The 22,705-nt window shown below is 36.9% G+C and overlaps 1 protein-coding gene across 1 annotated transcript in view; it reads right to left on the reverse strand.

Annotated features, from left to right (window-relative positions):
- The window catches only part of GULP1 (GULP PTB domain containing engulfment adaptor 1), a gene marked incomplete at its 3' end in the record, with an annotated part of 194,025 nt that overhangs the window by 162,798 nt on the left and 8,522 nt on the right, over window positions 1-22,705 (reverse strand). Inside the window, exon 2 of the mRNA XM_079710188.1 lies at window positions 19,424-19,550. The remainder of the gene's footprint in view (window positions 1-19,423; window positions 19,551-22,705) is intronic.

Here is a 22,705-nt window from a genome sequence, read left to right on the forward strand (position 1 = left end):
AAAAGCTCCCAGCGTTCGATAAGAGATAACAGGACAATGAACAATTGGAAACTGGAATTTTAAAAACAATATATAATAAAAAATTGAAATCAAAAAAAAAAAAAAGAAAACCACAAACACAAAAAAACTGTTAACGATGAAAACTTATTATGCCAGGCCTTAGTATGGCCTGACTTGGAAATTTAGTTTCAGAGGCTTTTGTGAATATACCAAGGAAAGAGGACCTAAGTGTATCTTATTCCCACAGGCCGCCAATAAATATTTGCTTAACAGAGAAAAAATTAATATATAGTATAGGAGAGAACCTGACAGATGCTTAACATTATTGAGTGATAGCAATGCTCAAACTCATCTGTGATCAAACACTATGAAGTATCCTCCTAAGGATAAACTTATTACAAATAAGAAGTGAAAATTCAATTATGGAGATACTTTCAGTTTCAGCTCTGATATGCAAAAAGCTTGGAAGTTTCACTGTATTTTGTACTTACAAGATAATGCTGTACAAAATGAAAATCAATGACTTTTCTCAGACGTGATTAATAAAACATGTAACTATGAAAGAATTTTTCAAAAAAAGAGAGATAATGGGAAAAGGAATTTCCTGTCATGAGTGAGATGAGGCAACAAAAACAACCAAATTGACTCTGCTTTACAGAACAATGAAAAGAAAACAACCTTGTATTTGTATTATTTCACACATATTTGAATTTGCTGGATTGTCGCTGTCCCAGTTTTAAAATGGAGTTTAACTGTTAAGTATTTTGAAAAATTTCCTGATGTAGGCAAAAAATATTTTCTGGGCACGCAAAACTTTTTCAAAAACAGAAATTATAATACTATTTCAAAAACTCAATCTTCACCATTGTGATCTGGCATTTACCTGAAAATGAATAAAGCTTACCAGACTTTAGAAACAAGTGTTCAAATATATTTACCCAGGACTTCCCCAGTGGCGCAGTGGTAAGAATCCACCTGCCAATGCAGGGGACATGGGTTTGAGCCCTGGTCTGGGAAGATCCCACATGCTGCAGAGCAACTAAGCCTGTGTGCCACAACTACTGAGCCTGAGCTCTAGAGCCTGCAAGCCACAACTACTGAGCTCATGTGCCACGACTACTGAAGCCCACATGCCTAGAACCCGGGCTCTGCCACAACAGAAGCCACCACAATGAGAAGCCTGCGCACTGCAACGAAGAGTAGCCCTCACTCGCCACAACTAGAGAAAGCCAGCACAAAGCAACGAAGACCCAATGCAGCCAAAAATAAATAAATAAATAAATAAATTTAAATATATATATATATATATATATATATTCAACTATATATGATTAAATGCAGTAAATGTCTTGCATGTTTTGTATGCTTTCTATTCATCTTTCAATTGAATATATTCAAGAGCTTGCTATACCATGGCTTGTCTTCATAAATGGCAAATCCTGTTTCTGAATTATCACTGACAGTCTCCCTTCCCAGGATGTAGGACACAAAGTCCACAAATTGATACAGGTGAATGAAAGCTGCGACTGATGCCAATTTTCTGATTGTCAGTCCATCTCTTCCATCTCAAGACTAAAAAAAGCAAGATTGTTATGACCTGAAAGGACTTACCAATTGAGTCCTAAAACTCAATGTCTAGCCTTGTGATTTGTTGTAATCAATCTGAGAAAAGACCCAGTGTCCTTGTACTTTACTTACTCCAGTCCAGTTGCCTTAGTTAACCTCTGGTTGGCATTTCCCTTTGTAAAAAAGTGAAATGTATATGTATATAATTTACATGCCATAGAGCTCACTCATTTAAAATACACAATTCAGTGGTTTTTAGAATATTTACCAAGTTGTGCAACCATCACCACAATCTAATTAAATTTATGCAGAACATTTTCATCACCTCAAAAAGATCTCTCAAAGGAAGAACAGAAGAAAGAAAGGGAAAAAGAGGAAGAGAGAGAGAGAAGTAAGTAAGGATGAGAAGAGAAAAGCTACATAGAAAGAATTTCATTTAAGAGTGAAAATAATGCTTACAAAAAATAAAAATTAAAAAAACATTGGAAATATAAATTCAATAAAATTTTAAAAGTATATTTCTCATTTTATTCTAGATGCTTATATCTTTCCTTCTTTTTTCATAATTAATATTATTAATTATTAACTAGTCACAGGATGGGCAAAAGATTCCTGGAATAGGGCTTTGTGTTCTAAAATAGAGCACTGGGGCATCTCGATTTAGTTGTATCACTTTGCAAACCGAGAAATTCACTTTTAACTGAGAGTGGTTGCACTCATTCCATGTTACCTCGAGGAATTTTGAAATAATGAAGGTATTTTTGTAACTGAGGCAGTGAGACTGTAACTAGAGACTCTCATCTTCTCAGCATTATTCCAACTCTATTTCTTACTTATGATATGGCTGTGACTTTATGCTTACCATACCTGACTTCTACCCTAGACCACCACTAACTTAGCTTAACTTGCTGCTAATGGAAAAACCTGATGACGCCTATCAAGACTGAAGATTAGTTCTATCTGCTTCACCTTTGTCTTTGTCCCTTATTTCTTGCTTTTCAGGACTAGCTAGCCAGAGATTTCTGACTTAGATAATGTTCCGGCTGCAAGTAAGACTTGATGGCTACCTGGAATCATGTGACCAAGACATCACCTCTGAAAATACAAGATTGCCCCCTCTCCAGCTTGTAGCCCTTTCTTTTCCCTATGTAATCTCTCAGCCAAAACTGGGTAATTGGGAGTTGGTTCTTTGGGACATAAGTCCACCTTCATCCCAGGATTACTGGCTTCCTCAACAAAGCTATCTTTCCTTTTGCCTACCACTTGTCTCTCAGTATTGTATTCTTGAGCAATGAGCAGTCAAAGCCGAGTTAGGTAACATTTTCCTTTAATTCTTACTGTAACACTCATTTTCAGGACTCAATTGGAAAGTCCTTTCAAGGTCTTAACAATCTTGTGCTTTTTAGTCTCCTGATGGAAGAGATGGACTGGCAATCAGAAGACTGGAATCAGCTGCAGCTTTAATTCACCCCTATTCAACTATTCTTTCTTTTCTAAGGTCATGTTCCAGGTTTTTCTATTCTTTCTTCTCCAATTGCAAACAACTTTTTTCTCTGATTTGTTCTATACTGACAAAGGATTTAGACAGACATTAACATTTCATCTAAACATACTTTTCTCTGAAATTTGCTAGGTTAGAAGAATAAATGTCACATTCCCCAAATTATCATGGGACTCTTCAAAAAGCCAACTCCCAGGAATTATCATTAAACTTTTCAGTATCTGGACTACATTTCACAGATGGATATACAGAGTCCTGCAGTCTTCTGAGATAAAGTTGCCTTATTACTTAGATCAAATAGATTTTATCTGAGATCATGTTAGCTGGCCTTGAGATATAGAAACCATAGTAGCCTTCATGCTATAGTCTTTAAAAAAAAGTCCCCCAAATGTGCCCTTTGCTCTTGTCTGCAAAATACACAATTTCCTTAGATTTACTCCTCATTCTATCAGAGGCTCCAATGAACTATATGAAGAAAATTCTCTAGATCATATTAATCTATAGCAAGGAATCTTGGTTATTTCCAAAGCAATCTGAGACTGTCAAAATGAAACAAGTGAATTTTACGTTCTTAAATACTGCTAAAGTCATTTTTAAACACTGCATTTGAACATCTTAAGACTTATCCCACATGATAACATATATACTCCTGATGTAATACTACACCATAAAATCAAGAATTATAATTTATTACAAAGGAGTTATAACACCACCTATTCACTCTGTTAGAATCCTATTTTATACTAATAAAACAGTCATGCAAATTAATTCCACTTAAGAAATTATAAATTAGTCTAATTATATAAAGTTTGTTTTTTGAAGAGATCAGAACTATTTCTGTCATTGTGTGATTTAAAATTTACACAGATTCAAATACATAAATTGAAATCATTTTCAGGTCACAAATATTATTTTAGAATAGAACAAAATTACAAGCCCCTGACATATTACAAAAACTCCTTTTAATGATTATAGCATTGAGTTCTAAGAGGAATTGCCAAGGTAATAACATATTAAGCCTTTCCAGCTTCAGCATTCTTTTGAACACTCTGGGAGGGAAGCATCTTATCTGTCAAATCCTTCACTTAGTTCTTGCTAAATTAAGCTCTAAAAAATACACAAATTACTTTTTTTGCATTGAAGATTACTGAAGTGTTATGATTTAGAATACCTGCCTACTGGCTAGAATCATACTAATAAGTCATAAAACTGATTTGTCTAATGGTTACACAGACAGAACTGAAGAGATGAGACCAGGAAGAAACCTGTTGGGCACATTAAGCCTTGTAATAGAAAGCAACTGAAGTTGGCTGGGAGATATTAAATCTGCATGTAAATTTACATATTAATATATGCATACTGCTGAAGTAAATACCAGAAGAGTTAAAAAGCTGTTGCTTGTAGCTCAGGCAAAAGATGATGGTAGAGAAACAAGATTGTCTCTGAGATTGGAAGCAAGTGAATGCCTTATATTTAAAAAGTTTGAAAGACAAGATTTAGTGTCTGAAAGTAAGGGGATGTGGAAGACAGACAAAGTAACCACAGAATTAAGGCTTTAGCAGCAGTGTGAAGCCCCAGTAGATCTGGAAGAGTGGACTACTTCTAGGAAACAGATACAGGTCTTCCAGTCAAAGAAAAGCTACCTTACCTGACTTGGTACAGTTTTAGATTAACTGTTTAATCAAATTTGCTGTTCAAGAAGATTAAGCCCTTCATGAAAACTGAAAGATGATTGGAAACCTATACAAAGACCTCAGAGTGAAGGGTGAAAGCATGATGCTTTTGCATTTAAATGTACATTGGATTTATCATCAATAAAAACAAGGAACTGTTATAAAGTATTTATTAAAGATGGAAACAAACAACATAATATTTAATTGGGCTTTGTCAAATTGCCATCATTTTCTTATAAAATTGGGGACATAAATCCTGATCCAGCAACATGGAATTACTGCAGAGGAAAGATAAATGATAATCAAGGTGAACTCTAAGAAGCACCAAAAAGCAGATAAAAAAAAATGAGCATAGGGCTTCCCTGGTGGCGCAGTGGTTGGGAGTCCGCCTGCATATGCAGGGGACGCGGGTTCGTGCCCCGGTCCGGGAGGATCCCACATGCCGCGGAGCGGCTGGGCCCGTGGGCCATGGCCGCTGGGCCTGTGCGTCCGGAGCCTGCGCTCCGCAAGGGGAGAGGCCACAGCGGTGAGAGGCCCGCGTAACGCAAAAAAAAAAAAAAAAAAAAAAAAAAAAAAAAAAATGAGCATAATTTGCTTACAAGGCTGACTGAAAATTTTGTTGTAGCAATTTGCAAGTATGAAATATTTAAAATCATAGCATCAGGCATCTCTGAACTACAGCTTGTATCTATTAGGTGGTTAAGGAGAGAGTACATATTATCCTGAGACCAAAAATCAACAAAATACCTCAGGAGGAAAATGCTTCTTAGTATTGGAGTATTGGATGAGAATCACTGAATCATGAAAATAAACATCCTGCACATAAATTGATGTTCTGTCTCAAACCCAGCAGCAATTCAAGTCCGCAATCTTCTGACCTGAGTTGTCACAGAAAATTCATAGAAAATGCTCTAATACATAGGTGCAGACTTATTAGCCAAAAACATTACCAGTGACTATAAGCAGTGACGTAGCCCTATCTTGGGTGCTGCCAACATGTGAATACACCTGGCTAATTCTATAAAAATAACAGAAACAGTTCAATATGTAATCAGTAAAACTTGTAGATACAGAAAGATTATGCTTAAGATACTGATCTATGAGTAACCTCTCAAAGAGAGCCCAAATTGTATCCTTAATAGAAGTGTTCCAGCAACATGAAGAGACAGACCAATCCACAATGAACAGGAATAGACATGTGTGAAATTTTGAGGAGCATAGGAAGATAACCAACAATCTGAAGTAAGGGATGGGGTTGTCCTTGTCTATCGATGGAAGCGAGGTGGAATTTAACCTTCACACAGTCCATGCTTCTGTATATTGTTCATGGACACCTCTATGGGGTCTTTCTTATTATGAATATATTCTTTTGTACCTGAATGGGAATTTCAAACTATAAAATGTTGGCACTGTCTGAAGCCTAACAACTTCTACATATTGGTTAGATTTATCTGTAAGACATTAGTTTGCAGTTATTTAATGACTTCATTACATTTTCCATTATTATTTTATTTTAAAAAAATAAGCAAAAAACTGAAAAGGCAGGTTCTATTTTTAAAGAACTTCCTCAATTCAAGGCCATGGAAATTGAGACGGAAGAGGCTGCAGTAATGTTCTTGCACTGGAATGTAAGCCCAGAAGGGCAGGGGTTTTGTCTATTTTGTTTCCTACTGAAGCCACAGTGCCTAGAACAGTGCCAGGTACCTGGTGGTTGTTCCCTAAATATTTGCAGAATGGAAGAGGGAATGAATGAATGAATATAATCTCAGATCATGACTAAGTAGCACAGGTCCACACTGAGACCACCAATTCCAGCAACTTAAAGTACCTGCCTAGGAAAGCTGGAATAATGTCCTCAAATGCCCATATCTACATTCTCACCCTTATAGGCTTGAGGCAGGGAGAATCGAGCCAAAGTACAAGAAGTAGCCAGATCTTACACTGCACTCGTACGCATCTGATATTATTTCTGAAAATATCAGCAATATGCACCTTTAATAACACTTATTAAGAAGTACTGTGAGATGCTCAACATTGCTAATCATCAAGGAAATGTAAATCAGAACCACAATGAGATATCACCTCACATCTTTCAGAATGGCTATCTTCAAACAAGAACACAAATAACAAACGTTGGCAAGGATGTGGAAAAAAGGGAACCCTCATACACTGTTAGTGAGAATGTAAACTGGTGCAGCCACTGTGGAAAACGGTATGAAAATTTCTCAAAAAACTAAAAATAGAACTACCGTATCACCCAGCAATTCCACTCCTGGGTACATATCCGAAAAAAAACGCACTAATTCGAAAAGATACATGCACCCCAAAGTTCATAGAAGCATTATTCACAATTGCCAAGATATGGAAGCAATCTAAGTGTCCATCAACAAATAAATGGATAAAGAAGATATGGTATATATGTATATACATTGGAATACTACTCAGCCATAAAAGAATGAAATTTTGCTATTTGCAGCAACATGGATGGACCTGGAGGGCATTATGCTAAATGAATTAAGTCAGACACAGAAAGACAAATACTGTATGATATCACTTATATGTGGAATCTAAAAAATACAACAAACTAGTGAATATAATAAAAAAGAAGCAGACTCACAGATAGAGAGAACAAACTAATGGTTACGAATGGAGAGAGGGAAGAGGGGAAGGCCTATATAGAAGTGGACTTTTAAAAATATATGTTAAATAAGGACTTCCCCGGTGGCGCAGTGGTTGAGAGTCCACCTGCCGATGCAGGGGACATGGGTTCATGCCCCAGTCCGGGAAGATCCCACATGCCACGGAGTGGCTGGGCCCGTGAGCCATGGCCACTGAGCCTGTGTGTCCGGAGCCTGTGCTCTGCAACGGGAGAAGCCACAACAGTGAGAGGCCCGTGCACACACACACACACACACACACACACACAATATATATATATGTTAAATAATACATACTATTGTCTATATTCATGCATCATACCAAATCATACTGACTAGTTACTGAAATAGCTTGATTCTGTACTACTGAACACATTGATGACCCAGCAATTTTGAAAGTTGGAAAAAACAAAGGACTCCAAAAGATTCCATGTTTCCTCAGCATTATACTTACGGGTATCAGGGGTAGAGGAAAAAAATGTTCAACACCTTTTCAACACTAACTTAAAGGGTTTGTTTGCAATGAAATATTAAGAATATGACTGGAAATCTGTTAGGCTTGGGAATAATCAAGTTAAATCACATTATATCTAGGTTTGGCAATGGAAAGAAACAAACCAGTGCTAAAACGCTAAAAATCTACAGTGTAACCTTGGAATAAAAACAATGAAAATATTTTTGTTACTATTTGGAAACTTCCAAAGCTCAGAAGACAGAAAAAACATTCTTTATGCCTTACCACACAGATAGACCCAGGCACAATGCTCTCTATTTCTAGAATAAATATCCAGTCATTATAAAAGACTGACAAAATAGAGTGCCCTCTGCTACTTTTTAAAGTGGGTTCAATTTATTTCCTAAATGAGGGTTGGGATGGAGAAAAGGTGCACTCTTTACTTTTTTGCATTCCAATACTTTATTTTTTATCAGAGTTTATTTTCTTCAACATTGTTTATATTGTCCCTGAGAAGTGAGAATAAACAGTGAGAAAAAAACAGCTCAAACTCTACACAGAGAATAAACGTCTCAAACTCTACAGTCAAAAAAGTTTTCTCCCTGTTGTTAAGCTACACTTATCAGAAAATAACTTACTGAAACTCTGATTATGATAATCTTTGGGACTGAAATGTTTTCTATGGTTTTAGTGTTGAAATATTTGACGATGTTATAACGTAAAAATTATACATCATACAGTAATTTTGAAAAGAATTATTCAAAAAGAAACCAAAGAAGGCAGCATTCTCAAAACATAATTTGTTCTGTTTTGGAGTGATGTAATGACCTTTATCCTCCATCTTCATTCCTGATTTTTAACACTATTTCTAACATGTCAAAGATACAGTGGAATTTTAGGTTGAACTATTTCTCATCTATGCTTTGGCCTAGTTGAAATGTTAAAGGAATATGATCCAGTTTTTAATTCACTTGATTTCTGCTTTACTCTCTTCTATTCAAGAAATATCTCTCCCATCCCTCGTTATTATATGTTAATTGTACTGTGCTTACTTTATTAACTCTTGTTCTATCAGTCCTGTAATCTGTCTTCAAAGAGTGTGAGGGAAGAAAGGGTAACGTTGGTAGCAGGGTTCCCTGATTCTCCTCATAGTTGCTGATAGCTGAACACTTCACTGTTTTCCTCAATTCCGAACTCACATCCTCCGTGTCCAGACCACAAAAGATAAACGGGGCTTCTGCAGGTTTGAATACTTGACTAAGCTCCTCTGCTGTATCACAACTAAGCAACTAGTTACTCATCCCTGAACTCAAGGCTTCTCCAGGAATCTGGAACCTACCATTTCTGAGAATGGCACACTCTGAGTGCCACACCCACCTTTGGTAAGGGTCCTCCCCAGGGCATATCTTGAGTTGTGGCTTCCTTCTCAGATCTGACACTGCATCCTTTTTTGAAGTTCTCATATTTTTTGGTCTATTGAAGGTTCTCTGATTTATTTTGTAACACAGTTCTATAATGAATTATATATATTTATTTTCTGTTCTATCCAGGGATAGATATTATTCAGTGGGCTATTACTGTGTGTGCTTGGTTTATCATAAAGAATAGAAAATTTGTAATTTTCTTATCGAAATAAAATTTAATATCAAGTATAAGCTTAAATTATCAAAGGGTATATCAAAAACTCTTTTAATATTCTCATTACCCTGAAAACTTACTATTGCTGTTTGTATCAGTGTTATCTTAGAACAAGGAACTAATGTTTTACTTTCTCAAAATGACGTTTTCATCCTTTCTAGTTAAATAAATAAGAGATTTATCTTTGAATCTCTTTATACTAGGAAACATGTAAATAAAACTATAAACAGAATATGAGGTAAGAGAAGAGTTAAGGGATCTGAAATAAATGAAATATGAGGAGAATGAGAGGTACAAAAATGTGGGAGAAGATGAAACGTGTAACGTGTATAGCAGACAGCTGTATGTCAGATCTTCCCACTAGAAGACAAGGGAATACTGACGAAGTGCTTGATATTTTTGGATTAAAATACTTTCTCTCATGTTAATCTAGATTTTCTTCATGCAGTAGAGTGTAATGGATAAAATAAAGATTCTACCTGGGTTCTAATCCCCTCTCTATCATTTGATCTTGGGCAAGTTTACTTTACTACTTTCTGCCTAAGCTTTCTCATCTGTAAACTGAGTTTCCTACCTCAAAATATCCCTGTGAGGATTAGATATGTTCATTTGTAAGGACAGCTTAAAACGGTGCCTGACACTAAACAACATGTAAGTGTTAACCATAATAATTCATATTATTAAAGTTGGTAGGACTGCCATGGCAGATTTTTAATTCTCAGGAGTTTAGAAAACTCTACTCAAGAATGGGAAGATAGAGGGGAGAAGCATATAAACTCAAGCAAGTAGATTCTCCAGTAGAATTTCAGGTTCATAGTCCTAATTAAGTTAAATTTTACATAGGACAAGTCACCTAAAATATTTTTGGGATAGGCTAATTAAATGATATAAGGGATATAAACTTGCTTTTAAAAAGTCACTCTCCACTGAAATGTAAGTGCACTTTTTTATTACAATTATTGTTATCTATTTTCTTTTAAAATAATTAACCAACAAATGTATTTCTACTATATCTATTATTAGAGTTTATTTGAAATGATTTTTAAAGAAAGAAGGTCTGCTTATTTTATAGTCATTAGCAAGTAAAATGTTTGAACTCTGAACTATCCTTAAACAACAAAATATTTATTCATCATACCAGGTCAGGATTAGCAAATAATTTTATCAATGAATCAAAGTAAACAATGCTATTTAAGCAACTAACAAAATTTTGAAAAAAAAAAAAAAAACTCCCACAGAAGTATCAAATGATTTTCCTAATTGAAAGTACTAGCCAGCATTCGGCCTTTTATAAATTTTATTATGAGACTTTAATTAAGCTGTGTTATCTCTTGATAATCACAAAAAAAGAAAATAGCTTAAAGATGACGTGAGAGTTTTAATTGCCCCGTCACATCATCCAGTAAGTGTTAATGGACTTGTTGTTTAATATTCTGAAATTGGGTGGAAAAAAACAGAAGAACATGCAAATATGTTCTGTTCTCACAGCATGACCCTTGATATGTAAAGTAGATTTAAGAGTAAAGCTCTAATTTTGCATTCCAGAAACATAAATACCACTTCAGTCCTACAAAATTAGTAAAATCTTCGCAGGAATGTTATGTTTAATCACCTTACATAAGGCGACCTGGCATTACTGATGATAACTTACATAAAAGGATCAATTTCTATGTTCTTTAAATTGCTCATTCACTGACATGGTTTTCAAAATCAAGTGAAAAATGCTTTCAATCCAAATGTATTTCCTATTTTATGTCCAAAAGTAGAAGTTTTTCCCCTGATTTATCCAATGGCTACTTAACCCAACTGAGGATGTGCAATCCATATCCCCATACATATTTCAAGATATTTTATAAAATACCTGGCTCAGGTGGTATAATTCTTTATTCACTCACAAGTCTTTTTTCCTCCTAAGTCAAAAGACTTAATCAATTACTTATTTTTAAAAACATTGTGCTATGAAAAATCTTATTTCAGGTATATTTTATGTGCTAAAATTTACCAAAAAATGCTTTTTTCCCCCTCTCTATAAAAGTAGTATATGCTCATTGGACCCACTATATTTTATTTATTTATTTTTTTCAGTACGCGGGCCTCTCACTGCTGCGGCCTCTCCCGCTGCGGAGCACAGGCTCCGGACGCACAGGCCCAGCGGCCATGGCTCACGGGCCCAGCCGCTCCGCGGCATGTGGGATCCTCCCAGACCGGGGCACGAACCCGCATCCCCTGCATCGGCAGGCGGACTCTCAACCACTGCGCCACCAGGGAAGCCCTGGACCCACTATATTTTAAAAAATGTTAGAAAGAATAAAATTAAAGTCACCGAGGAATAACCACTGCTAACATTTAGATGCATTTACTTTTAGTGTTTAATATTAAAGGTTGCCAGGTATACACAGTGTTGAGATCTACTGTAGAGACAGTTGTGTGTCCCAGTTTCACTCTCTTCACTTTCTTTCTTTTTGCATTTCATAATGGTTACTCCCTCAGTGGCACCCCACTACATTCAGGATAATATCCAACTCCTTACACGTTCCCTTATCATCTGTCCCATTGAAACTCTTCACCATCCTTTCCCCTCTCCACCTCTTGCCAGCCCCGTCTACTCTTTGCTCCAGCTGAACTGAACTATTGATACTTTCAGTTCTTCCAATGAACTATGCTTCCTCACAAATGCTGGGAGGGTCCATTATACATCCCTTTCCTTCTGCTGAGCATCCACCCTCAGCTAGACATTTCCTTCAGGTAGGGTTCTCTAACATACCCCGCGTACAGGCCCAGGGACCCTGCTAGGAATACCAAGGGTATCATGTACCCTCCCTAGAGTAAGTTAAACACCATCTCCCCAAAATTCATGTTCCCTCAGAACCTCCGCGTGTGACCTTATTTGGAAATAGGGTCTTTATAGATGTAATTAGTTCCGGATCTTGAGGTAAAATCATTCCAGATTTAGGATAGGCCCTAAATCCAATGACTGGTATTTTTAGAAGAAGAAGAGAGGACACACCCAGAGACACACAGGGAAGAAGGCCACGTGAAGATGGAGCCAGAGATTGGAGTTAGGCTGCCACCCGCCAAGAAAGACCATCACCACCAGAAGCTGAAAGAAACGAAGCAGGATCCTCCCCTAGAGTCTTTGGAGGACACGTGACCCTGCTGACACTTAGGTTTCAGACTTCTAGCCTCTAGAATTTTTGTTGTTTAAGGCCACCCAGTTTGTGACTCTTTGTTACTGTAGCCCTAGGAAACTAATACAGCTCCCATTCTAGACTTCCTGCAATATATTAATTGTTGCACATACTTCAATTCTCACTAGACAAAAGCTCTGTGCAAAGCCACGACTAATTCTATTGTTTATAGTTTTATTTTCACTGCTTAGGACAGCACTTGGCACATGACAGACAATAAACATATGTATAAAAAAAAGAAAAAATAAATTTTTGAAACCTGAGCAATGCTATTATTTAATCTATGTTAATTTTACTGGTAAAATCTTTATTATTTGAGCTTTTTGCCACTAGAGTTTGATGGCTTTCAAATGACAGTTCCAAAGAAAGGTTTTAGAAACATCTACTGTTTTTACTTACCCTACATAGACTTCCCAACCTGGTCCCAAAACGTTGAAATTCTTTTGGGGAACCTACCTTCTCCACATGCTGGCAGTCTCAGGAGAATTGTTAATCAAGTGCCATGGTTCCTGGCTGAGAGCAAATGATTGAGACCCAGCCATGCACACTGGCTTTGTGAATGTGTGAGAAACAGCATTAAATCACAGTATTGGTCCAGATTTAGCTCCATGGCAGTACTCTTCACAGTCTCTCTCCACTTGCTGCTTTCTGGATCCCCGGAAATGCTCTGGCTGCTGTTTTTCTTGAGAACTTTTTTTTTCTGATTACCCTCTAATTCTATGAGCTACCTCATATACTTTCAACAAAATGCTTTTTTTTGCTTAAAGTACTAAGAACTAGTTTCTGTTACTTGCAAACTAAGAACTGTAATTGATAGAGACTCTTCAAATGTAGATGTGATTACTACATAACATTGCGTGTATAAATAGGTTTTGACCATCACAGATAGTCACTTGATCAAAAAGTTTCCAGTTTAGATTGTCAGGCCGCTGAGCTGATGAACTATGCAATTCAAAACTCACGATTTGGGGCTTCCCTGGTGGCGCAGTGGTTGAGTCCGCCTGCCGATGCAGGGGACACGGGTTCGTGCCCCGGTCTGGGAAGATCCCACATGCCGCGGAGCGGCTAGGCCCGTGAGCCATGGCCACTGAGCTTGCGCGTCCGGGGCCTGTGCTCCGCAACGGGAGAGGCCACAACAGTGAGAGGCCCGCGTACCACAAAACAACAACAACAACACCAAAAAAAAAAAAAAGACCCTCACGGCTTCCCTGGTGGCGCAGTGGTTGGGAGTCCACCTGCCGATGCAGGGGACGCAGGTTCGTTCCCCGGTCCGGGAAGATCCCACATGCCACAGAGCGGCTGGGCCCGTGAGCCATGGCTGCTGAGCCTGCGCATCCGGAGCCTGTGCTCCGCAGCGGGAGGGGCCACAGCGGTGAGAGGCCAGCGTACCGGAAAAAAAAAAAACAAAAAAAACTCACGATTTACCAATTTCCTTCTCTCTTCATTCAGTGCACATAATTATGTAAATCCTATTCTTTTTCCCTCATTTATTTCTGTCTTCATGTGTAAAAAATATCTTTTTGAAAGATTTTTTTATTTTTCACTAAACTAAATTTTCTCAATGTAAATCATGCTCTAAAAACAAAGTAAATCATTTTATAAAGAATGTTACCTCTTAGGAAACCTTTGGAGGTGAAAAAAAACAAAAACAAAAAAACCCAGAATGTTACCTCTAAATAATTGAAGGCTTTGATATAATATATAATACGCTCATAGCATGAATAATTAGTTTACACTAAAAAGCCCATAGTTTACCACTTTGCAACATACAGACTAACATACTTGATAAAAAACTACTTTCCCAGTTTTCACAATTTCATTCAAATAGCAATTAATTTATGAATAAACCATTCATTATAATTACATATTGCATAAATATTCAAAACATTTTTCCCTTTAAATCTCTTCATTAAATGAAAATTAATGTTAACATTATACAGATAAAGATTAATTTGAATATCATTAATTATTAGAAGTTTGGTTTACACATACAGATGTACTGAATGTAAATTTTTAATGTACAACCAAAGGTCAGGGAAAGCAAAATGTCTTTCTTCAATCTCTTCGAATGGCTTAAAGGTTATTTCCTTTGGTATTTAAATGCTGATCAAGCAGAATACATTTCCTGAAAAGGATTTGAATTTGCTCTCCACTGAGGGATTTCCCTAGAGGCTCTCTTCAGACAAGAGTGCCATTAGTCTTACTTATTACAACCAAAGGGGGCAAAAGAAATGATACTTCTATTTCCTTTCTGCTACTTTCTTAACACTGCATCACATTTTTGTTATCTATTTATTCTACTTCTCATTATCTTGAACAACTAACTGCATCATTCTATACACTTCCCGCCTAATATATTGTAATGTCTGTGAAGAGATGTACCTTCTAACACTCCTAAAAGCTTAAAAACACATCATAGACTCATTCAAATCTACACTCCACTTAGAACTTTCTCTTTTTGTCATACTTTCTTGACCGTCTACTTCTTCTTCTTCTTTTTCTACTTCTGAACATATCTTTGCCTTTATCCTACACTTAAACTGTCTAGTCTTGCTCCATTAGTAGTTCATAGTTTTCCTTTCTCTTTCATGTGTTTCCATCTTAGATGAGTCTGTACGTTTAGTCCTTTTACTGATGTTTCAGGCCTCTTCTCCTCTCTTCATCCTTCATCTCTTTCATCTTTAACTTTAGTTTATGACAGAAGAAAACCTATTCTGTGTTGGCCATTATATTAGACATTCTGCTGGGTGCTTTGGATATAAAAACAAACACCTATCTGACTCCTGGAAAAAGAGAATCCCAGACAAAGGCAAGCAAAAATAAAGAACATAATATATCTGGGAATTTTATACAATTTTATAGATCTATATTAAGGAATGATTAAAGATACAATTTGGATTTTAGGAAGTCAAGAGGTAGATCACAAACTAGAACTTTTTCTTGAGTATGTTAATAATAATGGGAATTACATAACTCCATTTGAGTTTTCAAAAGCCACTTTGCAGGGAAAGGTTTGAAGGAAAAAAAGCTCAGAAACAGATAGACGATTTAGGGGTTATACTGCTAATTCTAGAAAGACATAATAGAAGCCCACAAGCGGTAGGAGAGAGATTGAAAAGAAAGAGATAGATGATAAAAATTTAAGAAACAGAATGAAAAAGACTGGTTAATCAATTAAGGGCTATGAATATTAAGAAAAAAGTAGAAATTCAAATTAACTCTAAGTTTCCCAATTTGACTATCCAAAATTAGCAGTAATTCTAATCAAAGAGGTGGGAAATACAGAGAAAGATCATGATTTTTAAGAATGTGAGATAATGAGTCTAATGTCTGGCCTGTAGAGTTTGGTCCATCTACACAGATGTGTCAAACAAAGATCAAGCAAATGGAGGCATTCAGAAATCTGACAGAATAGATAGACTCTCAGATGGCTTCCAAAGATCTCTGCCTCCTGATATTCATACCCTTTTGTGACCCCCTCCTCTTAGATGTTGGCTGGACCTAGGACTCATTCTAAAATATAGAAGACTGCAGAAGGGGTGGTATATTAGTTTCTTGTGGGTTCCATAACAAACTACCACAAACTGGGTGACTTAAAACAACAGAATTTTATTCTCTCATACTTTTGGAGGCCGGAAGTTTGAAATCAAGGTGTCAGAAAGACTACACTTCCTCTGAAGGCTCTAAGGGAGATTTTATTCCTGCCTTTTCAGGGCCTGGTGGAGCCAGGTGATGCTTGACTTGTGGTCGCATCACACCAGTCCTTGACCCTGTCCTCACAGGAACTTCTCCTTTGTGTATGCCTCATAAGGACACATGTTACTGGATTTAAGGCTCCTCTAGTTAATCCAGGATGTTCACACTCAAGATCCTTAATTTAATTACATCTTCCTTTGTAAGTCTTTACTCTTTTCCCAAATAATGTCACATTCACAAGAAACACAGGTTAGGACTTGAACATATCTATTTGGAGGCCATCGTTCAACTCACCACAAATGGGATGACACTGCCTAGATTTGATTATAAAGGAATGTGGTTTCCATAATGGGTGAGGCAGCCCTATAGAGAGAGGTCCTCCATGGCTGAGTCTGGAAGTGGACCCTTCAGCCCTAGTTGAGCTCTGAAAGGACTGCAGCTGCAGTGGACAGCTTGACTGCAACATCACAAGGGACCTACAGCCAGAGGCATCAGCTAAGCTGCACCCAGATTTGTAGCCCAGAGAAAACTGTGAGATAATATATAAGCACTGTTTTAAGTGGCTAAGTTTTGAAGTGATTTATCATACAGCAATAGAAAACTAATATGGAGCTCACAAAAACGTCTAGACTAGGACAGCAATGATTAAGAGACAAGCCATGGAAATGGATTAAATTTTGCATTTAAGAAGTATTTGTGGAGTATCTATGAAACCAACATTGTGGTGAGTTTTATTTAGATTTCAATTATATCTGTAATGATAAATGACGACCCAATCTTCAAGAATCACAGTCTCAGGAAATGATAGACAAAACCACAATGCATGATATGACCAAGGAATGTAAATGGTATTAAGGTACATAATATAAGGGAGAAAGATCTGGTCCCGGTTCCAAAAATTGGGAAAGACTTTCTGGAGAAGTTGAGTTCTTAACTTCCACAAACATACCTACTTATAACTATGTGTTAACAAAGTTCCCTTTCCTTCCAACAATGCAAAATTTAAGGCACCTCTAAGTGGTAAGGACAATTTTCCTGTCCATTACACTAAGACGTCTATAATAAATTTATTTAAGCTCTTAGGGCAAGAACATATATCCACTTTTGTGATTGCTGGAAAGGCTAAAGCTAAATTATATATACAGTGGTTATGAATAAAATCAGGTCTTTATTTCATATGTTTTGTTTGATGTAACTTATTTTTACTCATCATATTAGTACTTTTAAGGAAACTCATACCACTTTTCATAGTAAATAAATGGATTCTCAATTACATAAGGAATTGCAATGAAATTTTAAAATGCTATGAGTGCTCCAGCAAAGGTATGAGCAAAAAGCAGCGAGAGAGCAAAGCAAAACTAAACCTATTATTTTACCATGACAAAAATCCTACTTTTGCTTTTTTCCCCCCATACCTCTAATGCCACCAACATGCCTCTCTTGCCTAAGATAAAAGACCCTCTCCTCAACCTCCCACCACTTCTACCACTGCTTTGTTTTGTTTTGGTTTTTTTTTTTTGCAGTACGCGGGCCTCTCACTGTTGTGGCCTCTCCCGTTGCGGAGCACAGGCTCTGGACGCGCAGGCTCAGCAGCCATGGCTCACGGGCCCAGCCGCTCCGCGGCATGTGGGATCTTCCCAGACCGGGGCACAAACCCGTGACCCCTGCATCGGCAGGCGGACTCTCAACCACTGCGCCACCAGGGAAGCCCCCACTGCTTTGTTTTTCATTTACACTACTTTCACCCTAAAGTTTCATTGATTCCTGTTTGAATTCTTGCAAAGTTTAGAAACATTGCTTCTAGTATAACCTTGATCAGACTTAATGTCCTTGGGAAAATCACCTCAGTTGATAATCCAGTACCTGCATCTCAATGTAACTAGTTACCAATTAATCTTACCTTGAATATGTTTCAATTGTTACACTGTCATGGTGTATTATATTCCTTTGATTGCCACGTATGTCTCACCCACTATACTATAAGAGCCTCAAGAGTGAGGATTATGTCTTCTTCATCTTTTTTCCTACAGTGCCTACCATAGTGCCTGGCACATAGCAAGTGTTTAAACAGCTATTGATAAAAATAAAACAGAAAAGCCTAGAAATTATTCTCCCTCCCTTTGGGTTTGCTCTCTCTTCATTAGTCTGTCACACAAATCACTTCCAGATTAAGCTGCTTAGAATAAAACATGGATCATCTTATTCCCCTGCAACTGTCCCTCATCATATAATGATGAAATATAAACGCTATAGTATAGGAATCCAAATCACAAGAACCTATTTGCCACTACTGTTATATCTACCATATGCTTCCAATTTCCCGAATATCCCCTGGCTTTCTCAGCTCTGTATCTTTACTCCAATTGGCTGTCCATTTAAATGTTCACCTGCCAAAGTGTCTAGGTTTGTTAGGGAAACTTGGTTTTGTTAGGGAAAATTTTTGAATGAAAAAATATAAGTCAATGGGTCTATAACTCATTATCACCTTCTGGAGGTAAATTCAGCAATAAGAATAAAAAGCCTTTAAAATATTATAGCCATTGAGCCAGTGATGCTAATTTTAGTAACATTCAGCATGCAAAATGAGCACTATATATATGTATGTATATATAAATATATAAATTTATCCATAAGGATATTCTCTGAGTAATAAACCCAATATAAAAATTTTTTAATCATTTATGTTTATATTAACAGATAACAATGAAAAATATGAAGCATTAATTCATATTCTCAAATAGAACAAAATAGATTTGTTATAAAAATAATAAATTCAACAAAGAAAACGTATATTAGCCCAATGTTGTTTAAAGGAAAAAAAACAACAAAACAAAAATCAAATGCTATTAAACAAACAGGTAACAGAAGTTGTTTTTAGAAAATAGCCTCATTCACGATTTCAATTTTATTTTGCTTTTATGTATTTTACCATTTCATATAATAAAACTATCTTTTTAAATAATCAGTACAAAGTAAAAACTTTTTTTATATCCTCAAATCTTTTTTCCAAATGGTATTAAGTATATAAACAAGCAATCACTTATTCTTACCTGGGTAGGTATGTTCAAATATAGTTGAAGGAATATGCAGACACTTGACTTTCAATCATACAGTTCCCATCTGAATTTGCCTTCAATTACTTTCTCTCTTGTGTATATCAGATGAAATTACACATAACTAAAAATAAAATTAAAATTGGACTCAGTAGAATTAATCAATAATTATATTTATGTGTATTTTAATTTAGTTATTACAATGCATATTCTAAAATTCCAATTACGTTTCTTGTGAAAGTTCAAGAAAGTTACCCAGTAACGGAAAACAATGGTAAAGCATGTAATTTTTTTGAAAAGGTAGAGTAACAGATTGTTAGATAAGGGCAAATAGTAGGATTACTAGATAATGAGTTAAATATTTTAACTCATGGATACGTTACTATTAAAGAACCGTGATGGGGCTTCCCTGGTGGCGCAGTGGTTGAGAGTCCGCCTGTCAATGCAGGGGACACGGGTTCGTGCCCCAGTCCGGGAAGATCCCACATGCCGCAGAGCGGCTGGGCCCGTGAGCCATGGCCGCTGGGCCTGTGCGTCCGGAGCCTGTGCCCCACAACGGGAGGGGCCACAGCGGTGAGAGGCCCGCGTACTGCGAAAAAAAAAAAAAAAAGAACAGTGATGGTTGGTTGACCATATACCCCCTTTCTCCCTCAGGATGTACGACAACTAGGCCCAGCTGTCTCCTTCACTTATTAGCTAATTAGACTAACCAAGCACATACTCTGTCCTGGATTAAGAAGGTGAACAGAATTTTAGAAAGCAATGATCTATTTTAACTTTCATTCCACTTCAACTGCTATGGAGAAACATTTAGGTAGCTCATCCTTCTATTTATTCCCATGCTATAACTAGAACAGACACAGCGGCTAGTTAAGATTCTTATATTTTTATTCCAACCCACAAAAGGAAAAAGTCCTTCCAGATGCAACAGCACAAATTATGCCTTCCCTTAATTCCATCATTTCAAATGGACCTCTGAACATAAATTCAAAAGCAGCAAAAAAAATTCATAGTATAGTATTTCTTCTTGCCAAAACAGCAAAAATATGCTTTTTTTTTTTTTTTGAGGGGGAGGAGGAGCACAAGTACAAAAACATTTAACTCTTTTGTTGTGTCTCCCTCCATAACTCTGATACAGACCATTGGTAAAGCCAGACCTGTATTCTTTATTTTTTTATTTTTTTATTTTTTTTTACGTGGGCCTCTCACTGTTGTGGCCTCTCCCATTGTGGAGCACAGCCTCCAGACGCACAGGCTCAGTGGCCATGGCTCACGGGCCCAGCCGCTCCGCGGCATGTGGCATCTTCCCAGACCGGGGCACGAACCCGTGTCCCCTGCATGGGCAGGCGGACTCTCAACAACTGTGCCACCAGGGAAGCCCCAGACCTGTATTTTTGACTTTCTCAAATTATAGACTAAAGACAGATCTTTATTTCTGACTCTTTGTTTGTATCTAACCCATCTGAATATTCTGAAACTATCTTTTTCTAACTTAGCCACAATTTTCTTTAGAAGCCTGCTTATCTATTTGTTCACCATATTCTTTTTCATTTTCTATCATAACTTTAGAGATAAAGAAAGAAGGGATCTTAGTTTAGGAGGCCCCAGAGGCACATAATTCAAGTAAAAAAAGCTTATTTGGGAGATGCTAAGGGAATGGGATTATAGGGAGATCTTCAAAAGCATCTAGCAGAGAAAGCAATGATTGTAAAATCTGAATTAAAATATGAGCAGGGTATATTTTAAGGCCATTTATAGATATTTTATAATGTTAGTGAAAAAAATGTTTAGCTACCCAATGATGCTGTTATTTATTAAATCATAGGCATGGTATTCTCTCTTTTTTTGTGTGTGTGTGGTACATGGGCCTCTCACTGTTGTGGCCTCTCCCGTTGCAGAGCACAGGCTCCGAACGCACAGGCTCAGCGGCCATGGCTCACAGGCCCAGCCGCTCCGCGGCATGTGGGATCTTCCCGGACCAGGGCACGAACCCGCATCCCCTGCATCGGCAGGCGGACTCTCAACCACTGCGCCACCAGGGAAGCCCATGGTATTCTCTTAGCATTGACTCCTAGGGTATATATAAATGATACAATTCATCTTATTTTTCCTCAAAATGTAAAGGCTGCATTATCACCTACTTCCAGCTTTAGAAATAGATCTGTTCATCCTGGACTGGAAATTTCAAACATGGCACAGCTAAAAGGTAGTCATGAAACTGTGCCATGATTTCCAAAGTGATTAACCAGATCATTTTTTTCTCTTTTGTCTGCTTGGGGAATGGGGAGAAAAAGGAGACAAAATTAGTTCTTTTTTAGTGTAATGGTTATTTCCTTATTTATTTTGTGCAAATGTTGGTCTAATGGTATGAAATAAGAAAGAAATCACCCAAGATAACATAAGTAACTTTGCTTAAAAAAAAACCGTTAAAAAAAAAATCCCATTCCAAACAGTATAGCAAAGTAAATATTTTCCTTAAATGGTTGACTCAACTTATCCCCACAGCTTTCATTTCTATCTCAGATTGACTGAAATCCATTCTTACTGTGGAAAATACTTTTCAACCTAGAATATTTTATGCAATGTGACAGCATAAAGAAGAGTACAAAAATACCCATATCAAAAAACATGAACTTGTGCCTACTTCTATCTTTCTTCTTGCAGGAAAGTGACATATACTCTGAAGTGGATGTATTATTCCACTGTCTGATATGATTAGATTTGGTCATTTAAAGAGCACTTTAAATATTCCTGCAAAAAATTAGAAATGCTTATGAGCTGCTCTTTTGAACATATTTTTATTTTAAAATATAAAATATTGATTTCCAATGTGAATGATTCTTAAAATTTTAGTATGAACATAACACACTCAATTTTATACTGTTTTGCCACCATTTATTACATATTATGAAATTTGAAGAGGTACATGAAATTAAATGAAGCCAACCATTTCTTTACCAAAACCTTCATTTTTTCCAACAGTATCAGTTTAAGAAAACCATTATGAACATTGCAATATGACTAGATGCCTCTATTTGTTAATGCAACACTTGTATCTTTAAATATTCCACACCCAACAAAACCAACCTAAACAAAGAAGCCAGGTTTAAAGGTATTTTTACTTGTCTTCTTCCTTAAGAAGATGGAACCTGTGAACCATCAGTTTAGAAGTTGTCCAATGAAGAAATTGGTTGGCAGAGGGAACATCATAAGCAAAGGTATAGTAACAAGAAAGAACATGCCACCTTTAAGGACAGGCAAGTGGTCAGGTACATATGA

The sequence above is a fragment of the Hyperoodon ampullatus genome (genome assembly GCF_949752795.1).
Source record: "Hyperoodon ampullatus genome assembly, chromosome: 8".
NCBI classification, from domain to species: domain Eukaryota; kingdom Metazoa; phylum Chordata; class Mammalia; order Artiodactyla; family Ziphiidae; genus Hyperoodon; species Hyperoodon ampullatus.